Below are 21,450 nucleotides of genomic sequence, written 5' to 3'. Positions count from 1 at the left end.
ACTTCCTCCAAGGCCACTAATGCTGTGTGGAAAACCTTTGGAGCCCCATTCTCCAATGCTCAGTCATTGTTATTTATTTGACAGCACTATTCTGAATCCTCTCAGGACGTCCAGAAGATGTAATGCACCATCACTTAAGTAGTTCAGGATAACTTTAAGTAACACAAGGAAGTAATGATGTTGGGCCCTCCTGGTGTGCGCAGATAACAGCGCTCGTTGGATCCAGCCATCATTATAATGGACAAGCAGCACATCGGTTACCTGCTGCTTGTATCCCATTGAATGTATAATAACGCAGCACAGTCCCTGTGCCTATTTTCAAAGGCTATCCAGTTGTAGCGATACAGTTGTTTAGGAAGGGCACTGAGAGCAAAGGATTGTGGGTGATTGAGTTGCACAAAACTAGCTTGTGTCAATAGCCTGTCCAATCAACTTTTGCCCCAATGACTTTTTCAGACCAGGATGGCTTCTAATAGTATTCTGTTTCTGACCTTAACCATGTATGTTTGCTTTTATGTTGGACATTCATCTTCCTACCAGTCTACCACTACCCAGCCACTACCTATTCAGCTTTCCAAACTGTACATTCTACTCAATCACATAACGTTATATGTTCTATTGATGTTTATCATTTTGTTTTCCTGAGGTAGCCTTTTCAATAATTTATATCAGGTAGTAGCTGTGATGGATGCTTAGATTGTTTTTTTTCCTCCATTTCCTACTTTGCTGCTCCCATTACGCTCTGGGAGAATTGCTTTATTGGTTTGTTAATGTTGTTGGCAGCTGCTGAGACCAAATTTCATGGAATTTTTCCTTTAAAGCTGAAGACTGTTAACTGGTACACAAGTAAATGTTTATATTGGTATCAGTGTGATTTCTGACAGACATTCACCAACCTCACTGTTTATGAAGAGAATGTAAAACATTTACTTTTCTGAACTTCATTTAAGCCTTTGATTTGCCAGAAAAGAATTGTTATAACATCCTTTGTATTAACTATAAAATGTGAATACTTATTTTATATTTAATATAAATAATACTTTAACTCTTTCTGAAATGCCATTAAGCAAGGATGTTAAATGCCAGCCTAACTTATATTCCGAAATGATTAGAGAAATGAAAATGAAAATAGGAATATGAATATTTACAATAGAATTGTTCATCAATTGCAAATATCAAGTTGATAGTTGGTACTTTCCAGTCCCTAGTCCCTATATATTTCCTCTCGCCCATGTTTATCTCTTGTTTTAATTGTGCGTCATTGAGAATGTGATGATGTTCCTATGCATTTGTTGCCTTTGTCCTTCTAAGTTTAGAGGTTGCAGATTTGCAAGGTGCTTTGGAAGGAACTTTGGTGAGTTACTGTAGCACATCTTGAAGTTGGTGCGCACTGCTACCACAGTACAACAGTGGTAAAGGGAGTGAATTTTGAAGGTGGTGGTCGATAGGGTGTCAAAATAGATGGCTTTGTCCTAAACAGTGTTGAGGTTCTTGAGTGTTGTTGGAGTTGTACCTATTCAGCCAAATGAAGAATATTCCATCCTACCCCTGACTTATGCCTTGTAGATAGTGGACAAGCATTGACAAAACAGGAGATGAGTTATTCACCACAAAGTTCCTAGTCTCTAACTTGCTGTTCTAGTCATTGTGTTCACATGGCTGGTTCAGTTCAGTTTCCAGTTGAATTGATAGTGGGAGATTGGCAATAGGGATACAATTGAATGTTATGTAACTTATTGATAACGGCCATTGCCTGGCAATTATGTCGTGTGAATATTTCTTATCACCTATCAACTCAAGTCTGGATATTGTCCAGGTGTTACTGCATATGGACATGGACAGCTTCAGTATCTGAGGAGTCATGAATGGTGCTGAACATTGTGTAACCTCAGCAGAATAGAACCCCACTTCTATAATACATTAATGGTCATTGGTGAAGCAGCTGAAGATAGTTGGGCCTAGGATACTCACTGAGGAACTGGTGCAGAAATGTCCTGGATCTGAGATGATTGATCTCTCATGCTCAAAATATCTCCAACCAGCAAACAGCTTTTCCCTGATTCCTGCTTGAACCACTTTTGCAAAGGTTCCTTGATGCTACACTCAGTTAAATTCAATTGTGGGCGTCACTCACTGTGCTGGCATTTATTGCCCTGTCCCTAGTTAACCTTGATCAGGCAGTGGTGAGCTGCCTTCTTGAATCCATATGCTACAGGTGGACCCATAATGTGGTGCGGGAGGGAATTCCAGGATTTTGATCCAGTGACAGTGAAGGACAGTCATAGAGACATATAGCATGAAAACAGACCCTTCAATCCAACTCCATGTCGACCATGTTCCCAAAATTAAACTAGTTTCACTTGCCTGCGTTGGCCCTCCAAACCTTTCCTGTTCATGTACTTAACCAAATGTCTTTTAAATGTTGTAACTGCACCTGCATTCACCACTTCATCTGGCAGTTTATTCCATACACGAACCACCCTTATGTCCTTTTAAAAACTCTCTTCTCTCACCTTAAAAATATGGCCCTTAGTTTTGAACTTCCCCACCCAAGGTAAAATACCTTTGTTATTCACCTTATCTATGCCCCTCATGATTTTATAAACCTCAATAAGGTCTCCCTTCAACCTCCTATGGTCCAGTGAAAACTGTCTCAGTAAATCCCCATTCCTAGCCATATCCTGGTCAATCTTTTCTGTACCGTCTCCAATTTAATAATATCCTTCCTACAACAGGGTGACCAGAACTGCACACAGTACTCCAGAAGAGGTCTCAACAATGCCTTGTACAACCTCAACATGACATCCCAACTCCTTTACTCAAAGGTCTGAGGTATGAAGGCAAGCATGCTACTGCCTTCTTATCCACCCTGTCTACCTGTGATGCAAATTCAAAGAATTATGTACCTGAACCTCTAGGTGTCTCTGTTCTACAACACTACCCAGGCACTCCCTCCTCATCTTTGGAATTCAGCTCTTTTGTCCATATTTGATATTACATAACCTTTACTGTGATCAGAAGCTGCGTAGTCCTGGTGGCACACAAACTGAGCCTCGGTGAACAGATTAGTCCTTTGCTAAGTGCTGCTTGACAGCATTGTCTTTGATCCCTCGTATCACTTTACTAAAGTGCAAGAGTGGATTAATAGGGCGATAATTGGCCTGGTTGGATATGTCCTTCATTTTCTGGACAGGATATACTTGGGCTATTTTCTACATTGTTGGCCAGTTACCAGTGTTGTAGATATATTAGGATGGTTTGGTTAGGGGCATGGCGAGTCCTGGAGTACATGTCTGAAGTACTATCAGCTGTCAGGGCCAATAACCTTTGCAGCTGCTTCTCGATCCCATGTGGAGTGAATCAAATTGGAGGAAGAACGGCACCTGTGGTGCAGTGAGCACAAGGAGGTGGCCGAATGAATCATCATCCATTCAGCACTTCTGGCTCTAAGTGAATGTAAACACTTCAGCTCTTCTTTTGTACTGATAGAGTCATAGAGATGTACAGCATGGAAACAGACCCTTCGGTCCAACCCGTCCATGCTGACTAGATATCCCAACCCAATCTAGTCCCACCTGTCAGCACCCGGCCCATATCCCTCCAAACCCTTCCTATTCATATACACATCCAAATGCCTCTTAAATGTTGCAATTGTACCAGCCTCCATCACTTCCTCTGGCAGCTCATTCCATATATGTACCACCCTCTGTGTGAAAACGTTGCCTCGTTTCTCTTTTATATCTTTCCCCTCTCACCCTAAACCTATGCCCTCTAGTTCTGGACTCCCTGACCCCAGGGAAAAAGACTTTGCCTATTTATCCTATCCATGCCCCTCATAATTTTGTAAACCTCTATAAGGTTACCCCTCAGCCTCCAATGCTCCAGGGAAAACCGTTCAGCCCCAACCTGTTCAGCCTCTCCCTAAAGCTCAAATCCTCCAACCCTGGCAGCATCCTTGTAAATCTTTTCTGAAACTGTGCTGAGCTCCCCTGTTCTTGAGGATGGGGACTTCCATGGTGCCTTCTTTTACTTGTTTAATTGCCCATTGGCATTCATTCCTAAATATGGCAGGACTGCAAAGCTTACATCTGATTTGTTGGTTGTAGGATCAGCGCAGCCAAGCACATGCTGTCTCTATCCATCCTGTCCCATTCTTTCAGTTTTAAAGACTTCCTGTGTAATTCTCTGCAACTTGCATTTTTCAAACAAACACAGAAATCTTTTCTGACACATATATACCATTTTAACAACTATGGGTTTTTGTGAAGTGGAAAGCTCAATATTCTTGCAATAACATGGGGCCCAATGCTACACACAGTAAGTCTTGTGAAGACTTACATTGGCTCATCATTTCAAGAGGTTCTATATCTCACTCACAGCCCCAAACATAAAAGCAGGTGCTGCCTAAATTCCTCTTGTGTAACTAATCAATGTAACCTATTCCTGGTGAATGCAAGAAGTCCATTATATCGGAACCAGTCACCTCATCAATCTGACTGAGGTAGCTAATGTTACAGAATAACAGCTGCGATCTGAGTTGAAATATGTCCTCGCCGGTGCTTCAGTTCTAAGATTTTCTCTCATTTCTTGAACTTTTCATATGTTTTCTGAGAAGTATTCTATGTTAGTCTTCTCATTAGAATTATCAAGAGACCTAAAGCCTGTTTTAGAGAGTGGTTCTGTGTGCAAGTAGTCTGACACCATAACGGCTCGGAAGTCTTTTTCACGTTCTTGATTCATTGCTTGTTAGTCATCGAAATTAGATGCCATGTTGAACATTTACGCCGGTAAGACAGTTCGATTTGTACCCCAATACAGCAAACAGCAGTATTGTGCCATGTCTAGAGAAATTGTTCCTGTCAATAGAACAATTAACTGTCAATGTAATTGTTCATCACTTGACTTGAGTTTTATGCCAGGACCTAACTGCCTGTGGTCTGGTGTGAAGCCAGTATAGAAAAGCTGCCAGTTGATACACTAGAACATCTTTGCAAATGGGTTGAAATTCTCAGGAAATCATCTGGTCATCACACTGCTTGGATGTAGCTCAACAGGTTGGAAAATAATGAAACCCTAAAATATTCACTGAAAAATGCCAATAAAATGAGCCAAGTTGTAATCTTCAGTACATTTTGTGTTCGATTTGTACAATGGAAACCTCCCGTAAATATTCTATTGCAGATGAGGTGGTGACAATTTGGCATCTATCAAGAGGTAATGTGTGTGTTCTATAATTCTTACACCTATAATAGTAAGTTCTGAAAGCAAGAAATGAGACTTAAAACTGCCAGCAATTATGAACTATATTATTAAATGACTTTGACACAGGGAGTTCCCAGACGCCATTGCCTCTTGAATCTGACTTGTCTGATTGAAAAGTATGCTGAACCAATTTTGAGAATTGCCTTTTTTGCTGTTATATTAGCCTTAAACTGTTAAGTAACGCATCGAAATGCAAAACATAATTGACATTTAGGGAGTGCTTTTCCAATCTCACTGTAATCATAGGAAACAATCAGCTTAGAAGCCACATGAACCCAGATTTCTAGAATGTTCAACAACATTTTACACAGCAAGTTATTGTGACCTGGAATCCATTGTCAGAAAGGCTGGTGGGAGCCAATTCAACAGTAGCATTTAAAAGTGAATTTGATGTCTGTTTCAAAGTAAGGATCTGCAGGGCTGAGGCGAAAGAGCAGGAGGAATGAGACTAATTGGATAGCTCTTTCAAAAAATTGACACAAACTCGATGGAATAAATGGCCTCCTGCTGTACCAAATGATTGTGGTGCTAAAAAGATAAAACTACACAATGATCCTTTAAAATTTCCCCTCTGGCACATTTATTTAACCTTTAGTCTTTGTACCTTGTCTTTCTCAATTTTGACTTCTTTCTTTTTGACCTTTCAAACCTCTTTTGTATTAACCAAAAAATCTTTCATTTTGGATGGTTAAAGTTTAAAATGCTACCCTTAACTTTTTCCTGTGTTGTGTCATGTCTCAGAGTCTGTGTATCAGTATACCTTTATGTGACATGCTTGTGATGTCATAATTGTGTTGTACCATGTGACCTGAGGGTATAAAGATATCATACTCCATCTTAACTTGTGAATCACCTGAAACGTGATGCTACTGGAAGCATGTTGTTCCGTCAAACTGACTAACTTAATCTTAGTTCATATAATGTTCTGAAGCTGACATTACTTTGGCTAAGTTTGAGTTGCATTGCATTTTCTGGAATAAAAGAAAAACCATACTCCTTGCACACACATCATTTTTGCAAGGCGATGGCAATCTGGTGCTACCACTCACCACCACCTTAATGGCTTAGCAATCACAAAGCCATTCCCTGATACTTTCAACCCTATTCACTCATCCTAGTCACTATTTAACTAGCATGCCACATATCTGTTCAAAGTCGCATCTATTATGTCAGCACTACTCTGTCCCCATGTCTGTTTGTCATTGTGCAGTTGGAGAATATCACATACAGCCAAGCAATGTGACATATCCCAATGTGAGCTTTTATTTGCCTACACTAACAATGACTACTGGAGACTGAAGCTTGCCCTCACAGTGCAAATCAGCTTTTGGCATCGCAACCAATGAATATTTTACAGCACTTGACGGCCTGCTGCATGCAGTTCTCATCTTTGGAAATGGCGTCAGTGAGGTTCAGTTTTGTTTAAGGCACCCAATGCAGCTGAGCTCCATCATGGCCGGGAATGTTTTCATCGTCCTCCTCAGAAAACTGCTCCCATTTTCCCCACTTCCACAGCATCCAGCACCTCACCTCGTTGTCTGCTCCAACTATGCAGAACAGAGCACTGCAGGATGATGGGGTACACTCAGTTTGAACAATGGCGGAGGGCTTACACTAGACTGATCCAAGCAATCAATCAGCATCTTCAGTGGCCCTATATTTTGTATCATAATGGCCCATGTCAAGGTACTGGCAGCATTAGACTCACACTTTGCATCAGTCAACATCTTGCTGAATGGTATCATGAGCTCTGGTAGCAATGAATAGCCCTTGATTCCCAGTAATAGATTAGATTAGGTTCTCTACAGTGTGGAAACAGGCCCTTCTACCCGTCCACACCAACCCTCTTAAGTCACCCAGACCCATTTCCCTCTGACTAATGCACCTAACACTTTGGGCAATTTAGCATAACCAATTCACCTAACTGGCACATTTTTGGATTGTGGGAAGAAACCCATGCAGACAATGTACAAACTCCACAAAGACAGTCACCTGAGGCTGGAATCGAACCCAGATCCCTGGTGCTGTGAGGCAGCAGTGCTAGCCTCTGTGCCACCCCTTTGCTTTGTGAGGAAACTTGGACTCTCAAACACACCGGGCATATGGGAGTGCTCCAGACTGAATGGGTTGTGGCAGCTGCCGAGGTACTGGACGCACTCTTCCAGGAAATGGTAACAACAATTACAAATAGAATACCAATGAACTCTGTTGCATTGTGATATGACTCTCTCTCAGTATCACTTGTGTGCAGACATTCTGGGCCTACGGAACCCAGCCACAAAATTGAATCCTACTGCCTGGGCTGCAGCACTGATGCCATCCTGGGGAAACAAAATGAACCAGTGTGGTTTTGCACATGGGATTGGTCATTGGCCTTTGTGGGGGCATGGTTGAGAGATCCCAGAGAGACCATCTGTCCCTGCCCGGAAGAAGCCAATGTCTTAGAGGTTCAAAGTGGCTGTCACCTTCATGGTCACCAAGAGAGGATGACCTGCTATTCCTACAGCTCTCAGGTCCCACTCCAGTGTCCAACATGGGTCTGTCACAATGTCCTGGGACATATGGACTTGGTTTGGGCCAAGCGTCAGTCAACCCCAGGAAATGATTCAATTTGATTGATTTGATTTATTATTGTCACATGTGCCTAAGTAGAGTGAAAAGCTTGCACTACAGGCACATCATAACTTACAAAGATCATAGAGTGATACAACAGAGCGAGAACTACAAAGTTATGGCTGCAAAGAAGGTTCACAAAAGCAAGATCAACATTGGATTTGAAATTTGAAAGGTCCATTCAGAAGTCTAAGACAATGTTCTTGAATCTGTTGGTCCGTGTGTTTATGCTTTTGTTATCTTTTTTGATGGAGGAGTTTGGGAGAGGTTTGGGCGGCACGGTGGCACAGTGGTTAGCACTGCTGCCTCACAGCGCCAGAGACCCGGGTTCAATTCCTGCCTCAGGCGACTGACTGTGTGGAGTTTGCACGTTCTCCCCGTGTCTGCGTGGATTTCCTCCAGGTGCTCCGGTTTCCTCCCACCATCCAAAGATGTGCAGGGTCAGGTAAATTTGCCATACTAAATTGCCCGTAGTGTTAGGTAAGGGGTAAATGTAGGGGTATGGGTGGGTTTTGCTTCGGCGGGTCGGTGTGGACTTGTTGGGCCGAAGGGCCTGTTTCCACACTGTAATCTAATCTAATCTAAATCTAATCTAAACAGGGGTGGGAGGGGTCTTTGTTGTTGGCTGCTTTTCCATCAAGAGGCATCGAGAAGTTTAGATGAAGTTAGTGGATGGAAGGCTGGCTTGCGTGATGAACGAGGATGCGTTCCCAAGTTTCTGTAGTTTCTCATGATCCTGGGCAGAGCATTTGCTGTACCAAACAATGTTGCATCCAGATAGAATGCTTTTTATAGTGCAACAATAGGAGTTGGTGAAAGTTCTTATTGACATACTAAATTTCCTTAGCCTTCTGAGGAAAAAGAGGTGTTGTGTCTTCGTGACCATCGCATCAGCGTGGGTGGTCCCGGACAGATTGTTGGTGATCGTGACTCCAAGGCTTTTGATGCTCTCGACCCTCTCCACCTCAGCTCCACTGATGCAGATAGGGGCATGTCCTCCTCCTTGCTTTCTTAAGTCGATGATCAGCTCTTTAGTTTTGCTGACGCTGAGGGAGAGATTGTTCTATTTGCAGCACGCTACCAAGCACTCCATCTCCTTCCTCGATTCTGTCTGATCATTGTTTAATGCTGCAGATGGAGAACTGTCGGCTTTCTGGGCACCCACTGCATCCTGCGGGGTCCTGAGGCTGTGACCTCCCCTGGGGCTGGTTGCTCCTGGTCTTCTGTGGCAGCCAGATGTTGCTCCTGGACTTGCCATCAGCCCTCGACCTCCGGCAACTACCTACACCTTCTTAAGTAGACACCCACAGCCAGCAGAAGCAGGGCCCAGGACTCTCAATGAAAATGGAATAAAAGGAGCAAAAGGGATCCTTCGATCTCACAGCATCTATGAGTGCAAGACCTCGCAGATGAGGGCTGAGTATACTTCTCTGTACAGTGAGACACACCCTGATAACTGAAAGACCTATTTCCATCATTCATCCACAGTTAGGCTCAGCATGTACATCATGTTAAATAAATGGTTCAGCTAGTTCGCCTGTGATGCCATGGTTGTGTACCAGTGAAACCTCGGTTAATAGAAAATCGCTTAATACAAATGATGGGGCCTTGGGGAAAAGTGGGGTTAGGGGCAGATCAGCAAAACATGTCACTCAGAGTTGCTCAAAAATCACCCATAAGTCTAACATAAACTACAGCACAGCCTGAATGAAGGTTGAAGTCATATCTATTAACAAAACAAAAGTAAATTTAACACAGTACATATAAAAAAAAGTAAGAAAGCTGATCTCTGTTCAGTACCTCTGACAGAAAGCTGCTCTATCAGCAGCTGACATTGGCACATGCAAAGGACAAAATGCATGAACCAATTCCTGCTGGAATTGCAAACAGAGGTAAGCATTCTCGAAAATAACATTTCCTACTTCTTTGCGATGTTATCGCCAAATCGTGCTGCCAAAACATGTGTATTACAAGAACTACCGTCACACACAGAAGTAGGATTAAGATAAGGATGTGATGCTTTGCATGAGTTTACAATATTTAGAATTGGAAGAAAGGTAACATGAAACTGGAATGGTGTGCCTCAAATTTCTTAAGATGTTATTAGAAATTAAAAACTGGACTTAGAGAAAGGGAAATGAAAATAATTGACTAAAGCGGGGTTGGGGCAGTAGTGAAAACTCAGCAACAAAGGGGAGATACGACAAGTAAACACAGGGGTGATGGGGGTAGTGGTGGAGGGCCAGGGGAGTGGGACACAATGAACATAAGAAATGGAGATGAGTGAGGGGGTGGAACAGAGGTGGTGGTTAAAATCAGAAGGAAAGGTGAAGTGAAGGGCGGGGACAAAAAGATGAAAGTGGGATAAAGGTTCAGGGAAGTAGGGATGAGAGGAAGGGAGGAAAAGCAGAGAGAGAAAGAGGGGGGCATAGGAAAAGTAAAGGGGAATTCAGATGTAGAAGTCCGAGGTCACAGGTCGGTGCAATATCAAGGGCCGAAGGGCCTGTTCTGCACTGTATTATTCTATGTTCTATAAGAGAGAGAAAAACAGGAAAACAGACTTAAGAAAGCTCGAAATGGAGAAAGACAAAAAAAAAACAGAAGGAAAGAGAATTGAAAAAACTTGAACTCAGAAGAGATAGAGAAATTCAGAAATACAAGTTGGCCATGAAATAGCTCAGAGAAATGGAACACTTGCACATTGACAATGTACTAGTTTTAGAGAACAGACAAATAAGAAATCAAAGGTTTAAAGAAAAAATGCTGGAACTGACAAGTGATGAAAAGAAACCAACATGCTTTCATTTCAAAATGACTAGAAATGCCTAAGCCAATTACTGGATATAAAAAATGAAACCAAATGCAATCATAAGAAAGTCTAAGGAGTCTTCAGAAAACATACAGTCAGGAACTGAAACAAGTACAAAAACTTAAGTAGTGGTACAAGGAGAACACATTTCCTTAGAACTTACTAAGGATGGAGAGAGAGTTCAGAATGTCATGACAATGCTTTCTGAAAATTGCCGAAGAAAATCAGACTGCTGGACTTTCTGAGCACTTTATCTGAAAAGGAGATATACTGCTATCCTTAGACTTCAAAATAAGAATCAAAATATTTTGACACAGGAGCACATCAATTGTTGATTCTGGCTAATGGTACTAGTTGATATCCAGTGAGGTTGATGAAACAGAAAATATTAGTTAGAGTTATATATCTACAGGCTACAAACTGACTTAATCTCATTGTCTGGAGTTTATTTAATGAGTGACTTGGTAAATGGAGAAGTTGCAGTTAGAGTAATGAAACAAACTAATATAGAAGAAATTAACTCAATTTTGAGAAATAATGTTTTGTGTTAAAGTATATTTGCATCACTAAGGATAGTGGAACAAATAATGAGGGTAAAAGAAACTGAAGTATTACAGAAAGAACATCTTGGATTGTTGTGGTTCTGTTTGCCAAGCTGGGAATTTGTGTTGCAGACGTTTCATCCCCTGTCTAGGTGACATCCTCAGTGCTTGGGAGCCTCCTGTGAAGCGCTTCTGTGATGTTTCCTCCGGCATTTATAGTGGTTTATCTCTGCCGCTTCTGGTTGTCAGTTCCAGCAGTCCGTTGCAGTGGTCGGTATATTGGGTCCAGGTTGATATGCTTATTGATTAAATCTGTGGATGAGTGCCATGTCTCTAGGAATTCCCTAGCTATTCTCTGTTTGGCTTGTCCTATGATAATAGTGTTGTCCCAGTCAAACTCATGTTGCTTGTCATAACAGGGGATGAAACGTCTGCAACACAAATTCCCAGCTCAGCAAACAGAACCACAACAATGAGCACCCGAGCTACAAATCTCACAAACTTTATCTAAACATCTTGGATCGTTTTCTGACTGTGTTGTGACTAGATCTCAGGCCAATAGAATTAAACAGGGAGAAGAAAAATCTATGAAGCAGGAACATTATTTGGAATTCAGTTGTTGGATGCAAGTTTGAAAATGTAATAAAAGAAGTAAAGATAAAGAGAATAAGGCTGATATGTTTAGTCCATCGTCTTCACTGAAAATGAAAGAAACAGATTTGGAATTGAAAGACTTATGCTAAACAGCCTTCAAAGAAATTGAATTACAAACAATACCTGGGTGTTGTTATTTGAAATCAAAGTATTAGTTAGGAAATGGAGACCACGTCAAATACCAGTCAAACAGTCGATGAGGAATTGGCAGTGGTCAGATAACTCTGTAATTGTACAGTGTGCAATGATGATTGGGTTGCTTTATTTGCCAGAGTTGAGAATGACATTTGCACCATTTCACTGAACTGTTTGATTGGTTATAAAATGTGATTTTGGTTGTAAATTTGACTGAGTGAATTTGTTAAGGCAAAGGTAACTAATTTAGACCACGCCAAAGCCAAGTGGGACAAAGCCAAGTAAGCACAAAGAGATGCAAAATTATAGGCTATTTTAGATGTTCCTATGCTTACGGTAAAATGTGAAATTTTACATTATGTTGGATTGAGTGGATGGTATTGCAGTTTGTTCTAAGTTTCAGCAATGCTGTCGTATCGTTTAACTAACCTGTTGGCAAAAGGAAGAAAATTTGAATGGATGCTAGAATATCGAAGTGCCTTTAAAAAATTAAAATCTGTGCTGACAACTGCATCAGGTTTAGCTGTACTGAATTATGCAAAGCCACTCAAATTGGCTGTTCATGCCAATGACACCAGTGTTTTACTGTAAGATGATGACACAGTGATTGAATATCTGTCAGTTTTTTTGAAGAAATTGATAGCATGGTTACAAAAGTTTTCGACCGTTGAGAAAGTGACATTGAGCCTTGCACTGGTTCCACATCATTTTGAAATACACAAAAGCAACAACATGCAATAAACTTATTGATATAGACTAGAATGTTACGAATATTTCAATGGAGTTTAATTCTACAAATGTGTAATTTAAAGTTGCTTGAGTTCCTGAAAAAAAAATCATTGTGGAAGCTTAATCAAGAGTGCATTTGCAAAAGACAGAATGGCACAATAGCGATTAATTCATGCAAGAATAATTGCTGTGCAACCCATCGTATATTTAATGTTAACATGTTATTACTGTTAATATAACATAGAATTAGCGGTATGATAACTTTTGATGAATAATGAAAATGTCCCTTTAAGATGCATATTGATTCTTCTTTTTGGAGAGGTGTCATATAAACTGTCAGATTTATATACATTTTTAATACTGTTTATTTTATCATTAGGTTTTGAACTTTGAGTTAGTAACCTATGGACTTACTGTGTGCCTGTAGTTAGTTATTAATTATTAAGTATTTCTGTAGCCACCATGTTCTCTTTTAAAATAGTTTGCAAGGGCTACTTTGGGACCCAACACATCTTTGTTTAGTTTAGCATGACAAAGGTGGCCAATTATCCCTTGATACATTTCTGGGGAATGGGAGTTTAAGGGGGCATCCCATAGTAGAGATTTTGTTTCAGTTTTACTTTATTTTGCTCAGTTCTATGAAGTCCTTGCATGGACATACATGGATAGGCAGAGTCATAGAATCATACAGCATGGAAATAGACATTTTGGTCCAACTCATCCACACCAACCATGTTCCCAAACTAAACTAGTCCCAAAATAAACTGGCAGTTCATTCCACACAAAAACCACTCTGTATAAAAGAGTTGTCCCTCACGTCCTTTTTAATGCTTTCTCCTCTCCCCTTGCAAATATGCCCCCTCAGTTTGAACTCCCCCTACTGTAGGGAAATACCTTTGCTATTCATGTTATCCATGCCTCTTATGATTTTATGAACCTCTATAAGGTCACTCCTCAATTCCCCATGCTCTAGCGAAAACGTCTCAGCCTATCCAGCCTCTCCTCAAACCTCAAATCATCCATTCCTGGAAACATCCTAGTAAATCTCTTCTGAACTTTCTCCAATTTAATAATATCCTTCCTGTAGCAGGTGACCAGAACTGGACACAGTACTCCAGAAGAAGCCTCATCAATGTCTAGTATAACCTCAATATAACATTGCAAATTCTGTACCTAAAGGTCTGAGCAATGAAGGCAAGTGTGCTAAATGCCTTCTTAACCACCCTGTCTACCTGTGATGCAAATTTCAAAGAATTATATATCCAAACCCTAAGATCTCTCTATTCTACAATACTACCCAGGGCTCTACCATTAACTGTATAAGTCCTGCCTTTGTTTGTTTTACCAAAATGCTATACTTTGCATTTATCCAAATTAAACTCCGTCTGCCGATTGACCAAAAATTAGGATCTCTTCGTAATCTTTGATAACCTTCTTCACTATCCACTATACCACCGATTTTAGTGTCATCCAAAAGCTCTGGAGAAGGGTAAAATATAGGCAACTCAAATGCAATGAATTGAAAGTAAGGAAAAAGCACATTATGCTGATCATGTAGCATTGAATTGAGTGTGAAAGTGCTACAGATACAGAAAAATAAATCACTGTGAATAGTAGACATTCTTGCAATCAATCAAAAAGTCAGTGAATCTTATTGATTGCCACCATTTTGAGAAATATTCGACTCACAGATCCTTTAGAAATTCTTTATATGTCTTTGTAAATCTCGTCAGCAGCTATCAGGTTGACAGGTGTATCTGGAGTTGAGTCAATACCAGCAGCGTGGGATGAGGTCCTTATAAGGTCATTAAGAGGTTATGTGAGGGCCTCTCTTGGTGGTGGGTCAGAAAGCTCAAGTATGGGCCCTCTTGTCAGAAGTTAACTCTGGTAGAGGTGGGAAGGTCATAAGGCTCATTCAGCCTAATTCAATGATCTTGCCCTCTCCAAACCTGCTGCTGGAGAGACCTGTAGATTCTGCATATAGGTAAAGCAGAGATGTGTCAGAGAGGGTGGTGGATGGATAGGAGATGCTTTATGATAAAATACTGGCTAAATTGAGAGCTCCATTGATACCACAGCTCACATCCTTTACTCCTAAGCTCTGTGATGGACAATAGCATATTGGAGGACAATCTTACAGCTCTGTGTTTTGATGTAGAATGTCATCTATTTGGAATTCACAGACACATGGAATTGATTTGTATTCAGCTGATCAGGCTGCTAACTTCCAATCTGAAATGTTGGCACTGGTGCTCCTCACTGGAAACACAGGCATGGTAAAACTGACCCCCTGGAGCCTTGCTATATATTGTCGGGAGTATGATATATCGGGTACTGCAATGCACCAAATGAACCCAAAACACAAAGTCACATTCCTTCATTGCAAACTTGAGTTTTACTGAATGTTAGAAAGGTTTCTTGTAAGATATTCGGCACTGTGCAAATGATTTGCTGCCCATCTGTTGAATGAAACAACAGGAGATTTGCTCAAACGCTCCTCATTAGTAAGCCTTTAGGGTTATGTCATGCTGTGTCTTTATAACCTGCTACACACATATCTCAATTAATTACTCATTAGAACGTCATAAATTTCATTGTAGGACAAACATCGTTGCCAAGGTAACTGCAGAATGCTGACGGATGTGACAGCATTGTCATAGTTCAATGAAAACAAAGCTGGTGAACAATTGTGTTAATCAAAATGACCTTTAAGTCCTCTCATCAAATAGATTTGCTGTAAGTTAATGGAATAATTAAGATATTTTCAAGCTGGTTAACCCAACTATCCCAGCTGTTGTGTAAAAGCTTGATAAAATGTTCAGATGATTGCTGAACACAGCATTTTCGATTTTGATTCTGTCTTAAATGCACATAATTTAATAAACTGAACATATTATTCCGACTTAACAGTATCTGCAAGGAATTGAGAGTGATGTCATGCACAATTAATCTGTGGAACCAGTATATCGTTAAGACACAGACGCATAGTTACTGCCAATATCTTCAGCCCCAACTTTAACTGGGGGTGCATTGAGGACAAGAGGAAATCTTGAGCCTTATCTAAATATTTGCATTGCAATGGGCGGCACGGTGGCACAGTGGTTAGCACTGCTGCCTCACAGTGCCAGAGACCCGGGTTCAATTCCCGCCTCAGGTGACTCTCTGTGTGGAGTTTGCACATTCTCCCCGTATCTGCGTGGGTTTCCTCCGAGTGCTCTGGTTTCCTCCCACAATCCAAAAATGTACAGGTTATGTGAATTGGTCAAGCTAAATTGCCCGTACTATTAGGTGTAGGGGAATGGGTTTGGGTGGGTTGCGCTTCGGCGGGTCGGTGTGGACTTGTTGGACCGAAGGGCATGTTTCCACACTGTAAGTAATCTAAACAGTCAATGGATTGCAGCAGGAGGGAGTCAGAATAAGAATTGGGGTGCAAATGGAAACAGAGTTTGGAATTGTGCAGGAGTAGGAATCGGAGCGGAAATCAAGGTGGAAGTGGGAATTTTGTCTGGAATGAGAATGAGATCAGGGTGCTGCCAGGTCCAAAAGGAAGTGATATACAGCCAGACAAGAGGAGGTTTGTGGGGTGGACAGAGAGCCCAGGGTAAAGGAAATCCCAGACTTTCTCTCTGTAGCTGGCGGCCTCTACACCGCACAAAACCACAGAATTAAAATGGGGCAGAGAAAATCAAAGGAAATACAATGCAGTCCTCTGAACTGTTGGTCTAGATACCTGCTTGCCTGACTGTCGCTGAGTTTTCAGGAGTACAATCTGAATGTTCCGGTTTGTGTTGGTAACTGTAAGTCTGATGATTTCCTTCAGTAAAGTCAATGCTGTAACTGCTGTCTGCCATGAGACCATTCAGAACCACAGGTCAAACCATACAAAGTGACATCTTGTTAGGCAAGGATAACAATAAAGACAAAGTCACCATGGGGTGTTATCAGATCATAGGAATGCTCTCTCACTGAAGAAAGGTGGTGTTTAACCAGGGGGTCACCACACCTCAGGCAAGGGGAGAGGTTGAAAAGGAGAGTCCTTCATAGTGACCTTAGTACAGGCAGGAATTGAACCTGCGCTGTCAGCATTACTCTATACAGCAAGCCAACCAATGAGCTAACCAATCCCTCAGGTGTCAACAGATACAATGAAAAATATTAAAAGAAGGAGCAACTTGTAAAAACAATAATAGAATTGTGACAAAGACCAGCCATGGATATGAACAAGATCTAGAGGCCAAAAGGACTCACTCTTGTTCCTATGTAACAGGTGCCAAAGTGTAACAATATTGCATGTTCTACCTGCCAATTCTTTCCAGCCCAGCTTGACTGCAAAGCTTGTGAATGAGACATCATTTATAAAGGAGTGCTTCAAGGATCTTTAAAAAAAGAAAATGGTTTTGATTGGTCTTTGTTCAATAATCAAAGTAATTACAAATTAACGGAAATTGCTGGGAAAACTCAGCAGGTCTGGCAGCATCTGTGGAGAGAAAGAGAAAGCAGAGTTAATATTTCAGGTCCTGTGACCCTTCTTTCGAACTCAACCTGGAACATTACCTCTGCTTTCTCTCTACAAACATGCTGGATTTTTTTCCAGCAATTTCTTTTACTGTTTTGGATTTCCAGCATCTGTAGTTCTTTGGTTTATTTTTCTCAAAAAATTAAGATGGGAGATTATATTGTTATAATGAAATAAATGAGTTAACTGTGGAAAAGGTTTCCAGAGTTTTATCAGTTAAAGAAAAGTTTGTAAACTAGCATTCATGCTGAATTTTTTTCAGAAGATTTTAAAATATTTCTGGGAGCAGAAGTAGTTCATTTAGCCATTGACTCTGCTCTATTGTTCAACATGATGCTTTAGCTAAACACAATACTCCAGTTCTCTTGCACACCCTCTAGAAATCTATATATTTCTTTGTGCAGCCTTCTGTTGCTAAGAATTCCACAGGTTCATCACCTGATGAGGGAAGAAATTTCACCTCAGTCCAAAATGAGACTGTGACCTCATGCTGTGAATATCCTCAACACTAGTCAGTGGAAACATCAGACCTGCTTTCAATTTGTCCAGACCTGTCAGAATTTTATGTTTCAATGAATATCCCATTCCTTTTTCTAAACTGTACAGCTGCAGAAGATAACTAACAGAGCAGCAAGCAATTACATATACAACTTGACAAAGATATGCAAATATGCTATTCAATAACACACAAATAAAATAAACATGCAAAGATAAGATCAAATGATTATAAACTAATAAACAATAATATGCCAATGTTTTTTTAAATAACGCACTGATTTAACTACATTGATAACAGAGACATTAGGACTCACCAAGTTATTAAAAATTAATTGTTACAGCCCAATTAACTTAAGTGTAAAAGAGATATATTGATCTAACCAATAAAATGGCACTCATAAATGTATCATGAAATCTCTCATCTCCTTGCCCAGCATTCAGCAACTGCAAGGGCTAGATTCTGCATCTCCTCCACCTATTTGCTGCAGGTTTCTTGGCCTGCACACCTTTGGATCTTCCACACCTTCCACATCTTCCACAACAGAAGGATGTTGTGAAGCTTGAAAGGGTTCAGAAAAGATTTACAAGGATGTTGCCAGCTGGGGATGTTTTCCCTGAAGTGTTGGAAGCTGAGGGGTGACCTTATAGTGATTTATAACATCATGAAGGGCATGGATAGGATAAATAGACAAAGTCTTTTACCTGGGGTGGGGGGAGTCCAGAACTAGAGGGCATAGGTTTAGGGTGAGAGGGGAAAGATATAAAAGGGACCTAAGGGACAACTTTTTCACTCAGAGGGTGGTGCGTGTATGGAATGAGCTGCCAGAGGAAGTGGTGGAGGCTAGTACAATTGCAACATTTAAGAGGCATCTGGATGGGTATATGAATAGGAATGGTTTGGAGGGATATAGGGCAGACGCTGGCAAGTGGAACTAGACTAGGTTGGCATATCTAGTTGGCATGGACGAGTTGGATTGAAAGGTGTGTTTCTGTGCTGTACATCTCTATGACGTCAAGGGAGGTCATAATCAAGCTGATAACAAGTAAGAAGACTTACTATGCCCTTAGGGAGGGAGTTTTAGGATTTTGACCCAGCAACAGTTACGGAAAGATGATTTATTTCCAGGTCAGGAGGGAGGGTGGCTTGGAGGGAACTTGCACGGTGTGGTGTTGCCATGTATCTCCAGCCCTTGCCCTTCTAGATGGAAGTGGTCATGTGTTTGGAAAGTGCTGCTTAAGGATCTGTATTGAATGTAAAGTTTATGGCATGCATACCCATCCTATGTTTAGCTTTTGTTGCTGCGGCCAGACTCCTTACTGTCATTTGTTCCCTGGTTATGTTGGACTATCCCAAATCTTGAAAATTCTGACAATGGCTTGGCAGAACTCTATAGAAACACAGCTGCTTGAATTTCAAGCCTGAATGTTTTGATTTTCATGTGGGAAAAATTTTGATTCCATGACCCCAACTGACTGTGTGCACCTCCCAATTTTAGTCCTACGGTGTGCCAATTTGGGACTTAGTCTGGGAAATCCAGGAAGAATGAAAGCGATGGTTGATCCTCAAGGTAGGTTGGGTAGTAACTGGAAACTCCAGCTCTGTTTTCAAAGTTAACAAATAACAATTAAGCATCCATCCTACTCTAAGCCCCTCACTTTCCATGGACCATCCATGCTAAGTCATGTCAACCTATGCTCTTATCCCATGGCCCCTCATAATCACTGTGCCAAGCTGTGTCCTTGTTCTAACCCTGATGTGCCTTATATTCCATGCACCAACCTATGCCAATTGACTCATTCTTCTTAACCACATACCTTATAAGCCCCCTGTCATCCCCAAGGCCCTTCCTAGACACTATGATGATGCAATGTCAACTCATAACTCAACTCAATATTCTTTGCCCTTACTGTTCCATGCCTACGCACCTATTATCCAACATGAACATAACTCAGGAGCCATGTTGGCAGAAAATAAAGTTGTTAGCCTGTCGAATATGTCACTATCAGAAAAAATACACACTCTCACTGATACAAAAAGACATTGAAATTCCTTAAACCAATCCCTTATGAAAACAGAGATTTCATTTAAATGCTCACTCCCAATCTAAACAAACATGTATAGGATGGGTTGGAATTATTGATGATATTCAACAGCTGCATGACCTTGAATAAGTCCTATGATGGGTGACTCACATTCCTGTATGTGCTGAAGGTGGCACAATCACCTTGTTTTTTCTGTACTTGAGACTTGTTTTGCACTGTACACGAGAGAATTTTTCATTCGGAATCATTGGACTTCTCTCAGACCAGGATGGTAAACAGTGCCAGGAATGAACCGAAGCCTCCAGACCAGCTGTTGATCAAGGAGTCCCCGACTGGCAGAAGGGTGTGAGATTTTTTTTATTATCCTTTTTCATCTTTTGATTTACTTAATAAACGTTCAAATTTAAATAAATTTATGTCAAGTCTTCTCTTACCTATACTTAACTGAATCCGAAGAACCATTTGGATGCACTTTGTGATCCAAGACAAGCAGATTTTCATTCTCTCCAGTGAAATGTTCATTTGAGAGGTACCCCTTGTGAAAATGACAGCTTGCAAAATCAGTCGTACAGCACAAATCATGCAATGGCTTCTATGAACAGGCATGCTAAAACACCCATAACTTTCTTTAGATCCCCACTTCCTTTTTTCAATAACTCCTTGACAACTTTTGCAGTCCCAATTATTTTATGCCATTTCATAATTACAAAGGGTGCCTTAGCACCACCAGAAGATAACTTACATCTCTCAAACCTTGCTATATATCCAGCAAAGGATGTCCTAGGACCAGATCTTAAAGAGTAACTTACCTCCCCAAAGATGGAAAATTGTAAAATATTCATTCAACCCTCAGCCCTCACACTTCCACACTTATTCTCACCTTGCCCCATACTCCACTCAAACCACCTCATGCAATTTAATGCCCTCAAAACATTGTACATAACCCCTTTGCCATCCTAAACTCCTCTACGCATCTGCATGACTCAACATTCTCCATGACAACACAGTGCCTATCCACTACCATTCCTCCTCCATCTTCTATGCCTAATCATTGAGTATTCACAAGTTCACATGCACAGAAAAGATATATAGTTTTATGATAGACTTGCCTGATTTCTTATTGATTTTCTGTCTTTTCCTCACACAGTGTAAGATGAAGAGAGAGAGAGATGTCTACAGGCTCTGGATGATCTTTTTCCTCCGTTGCTCTTACAGCTTTTCAACACTCCGCAACGCATTCAATCAAAAGGCTGTTGTTGAGCAGAATTTCCTTAACTCAAAAAGATTTTTGTGCTGCTCAGTTTCAAATACTCTTAATTCTTCCAAAAAGTACTGTTGTACTGCAAAATTCAACAATACACAATGCTTACTTCTGAAGTTACAAAACTTTTCTAGAATTTCAGTGAAAACAAATCAACCATGCACACAAAATGAAACATACATGGTATCTATATCTTACAATATTTCATACTACAATCTATTGAGGAAAAGCTCTCTCATTCACAATAAAACTAATTTTGATACCTTGCCAGTTCTTGATAGATTGACACTTGTTGACACCTCTCGACACTGCTTGTGAGATTTTGACAGTTCTTGACAGTTCATGGCAAGTTGAAATGCTTCAAGGTGTTTTTGCCCCTTTCACATAG

Source organism: Chiloscyllium plagiosum, chromosome 29 (assembly GCF_004010195.1).
Source record: "Chiloscyllium plagiosum isolate BGI_BamShark_2017 chromosome 29, ASM401019v2, whole genome shotgun sequence".
In the NCBI taxonomy this organism is placed as follows: domain Eukaryota; kingdom Metazoa; phylum Chordata; class Chondrichthyes; order Orectolobiformes; family Hemiscylliidae; genus Chiloscyllium; species Chiloscyllium plagiosum.
This window is presented reverse-complemented; position numbering follows the sequence as displayed.